At 34.1% G+C, this 3631-nt stretch overlaps 1 pseudogene; it reads left to right on the top strand.

Moving 5' to 3' along the window:
* Positions 1 to 2331: 2331 nt before the first annotated feature.
* On the top strand, positions 2332 to 2893 carry LOC133332974 (small ribosomal subunit protein uS17-like; annotated as a pseudogene).
* The last annotated feature ends 738 nt before the right edge of the window (positions 2894 to 3631 follow it).

Raw genomic sequence — 3631 nt, 5'->3', positions numbered from 1 at the left:
CCCATATATACTCGTCTGATTTTATGTAAATGGATTACCAAAATCCCTATATATCTTTCGATTTGCACGAAATTTTGCATATTGTAGTGAATTGAGTTTAGAATGACGTGTGTCCGATTTAAGGTAAATGGGGTACCAAAGTCCCAATATATCTTTCAATATTTGGCATATGGTATTGAATTAGGTCCAGAATAATGCGTGCTAATAATCATGAAAAACGGTTCAGATTTAGATATAGCTCCCATATATATTATCGTCCAATTTAATGCAAATTGTGCCCTAAAGACCCAATGTTTGGCCGACCGGCACGCAATTTTGTACAATGTACTGAAGTTAAATGGTGCACCAAAGACCCATATATAGGCCGACTGACACAACGTCCTGAAATTAATATAAATTAATCTCTGGCAAGTTTCCTTCAACTGGTTCCACATATAACTTCGACCTTAATAATCAATGAATTGATATTACATTTTAAACAGTGAAACATACCAAATATCGGATGTCAAGTTTGCTTTAAATAGGTGGCAGAATGGCATTCGTTGGGATTGATGTTAGTCGATTTACCTATAGATAAAGATCGCATATTTACGTTCGTTCAATTTCATGTCAATGTCTATTAGGATACATATGTAGAATATACTCAAAGTGGTGAAGGATATCATATAGTCGGCCCAGTCCGACTTTACTACTTTCCTTACTGGTTTATCCGTTGCTTTATTGACCTAAGTAGATACACATTGTAAATTTTTATCGAATTTGGTTGAAAATTAAAGATTTTATAGGCCAACAAGGGAGAAATTCTCAAGAGGTATACCAAATCTTGGTCACCTACTCTTTAGGGCAATAATAAGCTATTGTACCAAATGTCATCCATCTACGATAACTCTTTCTATTTTTGGCCGCTGTTAATATGAATTCGCAACATAGTGCGGCGTGTCTCCGTTTATTGTTTTCTTTACGGAACTTATTCACAACATATAAGTTGATGGTTGTGCTTCTCAGAATTCAATTAATCCAATATATCAGAGACAAGGAAACGACTGTGTTTTCGAGTGCCGAATGGATAGATTCCACAGTTGTTGAGGTGACTTGGCTGTAATAATGAATTTTACAATTTTATTGCGGATTAAATCTTCTTATGAAGTCATTTCGTGTCTAAACTAAAGTATAGTTTCTTTGTAGGGTTTGAAGTTTGCCACTTTGTAATCATTTGCTAAAAATAGCATTGAAATCACAGTAATTATTTTATGATTATATGACATTGATATGAAACTGATTATAAAGTTTATGCTACCATTATAAACACAATTGTGAACAAAATTTGGTTCCCTCCTATAACAAGCATGTGAATATCACGTTCCATGAAGTGAAGTTATGGTTATCTGCCAAACAGAATAGATTTTTATCTACAATTCCTTATACCCTTCACCACACTGTGGTTACCACCGTGTGGTATAGGGTATTATGTCTTTGTACATCGGTTTGTGACGTGGAAAAAGGGAAAAACGGCACAGTTCAATTATTTGGTCCAAGGACGGAATTGGAATTGAAATCGGGGAAAAACGGTTCAGATTTAGATATAGCTCCCATATATATTTGCGTCCGAATTTAGGTAAATAGTTCACCATACTCCCTATATATCCTTCGATTTGCACGAAATTTGGCATAGCGTACTGCATTAAGCCTAGAACGACGTGTGTTAAATTTCGTGAAAATCGGTTCAGATTTAGATATAGCTGTCATATATATTTTCATCCGATTTTAGATAAATAGTGCACCAAAGTCCCTATATATCCTTCGATTTGCACGAAATTTGGCATAGGGTACTGAATTAAGTTTAAAAAGATGTGTTTTAAATTTCGTGAAAATCGGTTCAGATTTAGATATAGCTCCCATATATATTTTCTTCCGATTTTATGTAAATGGTGCATAAAAATCCCTATATATCCTTCGATTTGCACGAAATTTGGATTTGTAAGTAAATGAAGAACTCAAAATGTGGCCGAAAGCAAAAAAACATGCTGAAATAAGTGTAACCTAACATGTGACAAGTTGCGATGAAATCGGTTTAGATTTCGATATTTTGCTTTAAATTTAATTACATAATTTTGTCCCTTTGTAAGAAGCAACTCTATATCTGACCAAAATTTAGTATATGTTGCAGAATGAAGACCGTTATATAGAGGCTATCCTAGCTAATCGAAAAATGTTTTATTATGAAGATTTGCTAAATATGGGTCAATGTTCTATCTTATATTACGGACCCTATCCGGATATCAATAAACAGACAGAGAAATTGACATGCATAAATCGACACATAAATTTGCTCGCGTGCGTTTTTACCTTTTACATCAATATGGCTGGTCAGCAAACCGAGAAAGCCTTTCAAAAACAAGACGGCATTAACCTAAACAGAAAGGTTAAGCCCGGCATCGCCAAGAAGAAGACTTTGCGCCGTTACCGTGATATCGGTTTGGGTTTCAAGACTCCCCGCGATGCTATTGATGGCAACTACATTGACAAGAAATGCCCCTTCACTGGCGATGTAAGAATCTTAACCGGTGCTGTACGTAAAACCTAGATGCAACGTACCATTGTCATCCGTCGTGATTACTTGCACTTTGCCCGCGAGTACAGCTGTTTTGAAAAACGTCACAGAAACACGAGCGTCCATTGCTCTCCCGCTTTCAGAGATGTTGAGATCGGCGATATTGTTACCATTGGTGAATGTCGTCCCTTGCCCAAGACTGTTCGTTTCAACGTATTTAAGGTCTCCAGGGGTCAAGGCTCCAAGAAGAATTTCAAGAAATTCTAAATTTCTCCAAAGTAGTTTTACATAATTTAGTTTGATGTTCAAACTAAGCTTTGCTTTTACACAAGGATAAGAATATATATACTTTATGAGGTATTTGAGGTTTTGCAAATGGGTTGGCAAATTTAATATACACCCCACATTATGGTTGTATATATATATATATATATATATGAGATACAGATCGTATTTATTGAACAACTGCAATTATTGATGTATTCTAAGTATTCTAAATTCTCTAAGTATTTTAAATTATTATGGATACAATATGTATATTGAGGACACCCCTAACCCGATGTGGTGTAGGATATTATGAAGTCGGGTTTCATTTAAATTTTTGATTTTATAATCACTAATTTTATTCATTCATTGTAATAAGTTGCTTCCTATTTATGCCCTGATTAAAATTGAAGGCGAAATATCTAAATTTATCTGATGCGTAGTCCTCTTGAACTACAATAAAAAAAAATTAAACATTAAATAACGATAGTTATTTCACCTATTTTTTCAAATGACTATTGCCTTATCTGACACCATTTAAACACACGATAATACATACAGCATAAACATGAATATATTATATAACGTATAAGAATAACATAGTTATACCAATGACAGTTTAAAGGTGTGGAAATATAAGATAACAAAATTCGTTTACAATCGCAATAAATTAAGTGTGGCTATATTTAAACAAGCCTGTGCCAAAATCAAATATAAATACAAATTTTGGATAGCTTCTGCATCACAGTCTTAACTATCATTTCCAAGCCAACAATACCTAGGTACCAAAAAATGGCAAAATATATTTTCTCTTTA

Source organism: Musca vetustissima, unplaced genomic scaffold (assembly GCF_032173495.1).
Source record: "Musca vetustissima isolate MV318-11 ecotype Yass unplaced genomic scaffold, APGP_CSIRO_Mvet_v1 utg215949, whole genome shotgun sequence".
NCBI classification, from domain to species: domain Eukaryota; kingdom Metazoa; phylum Arthropoda; class Insecta; order Diptera; family Muscidae; genus Musca; species Musca vetustissima.
The sequence above is the reverse complement of the archived record's forward strand: the minus strand, read 5'-3'. Positions and strand labels throughout refer to the sequence as shown.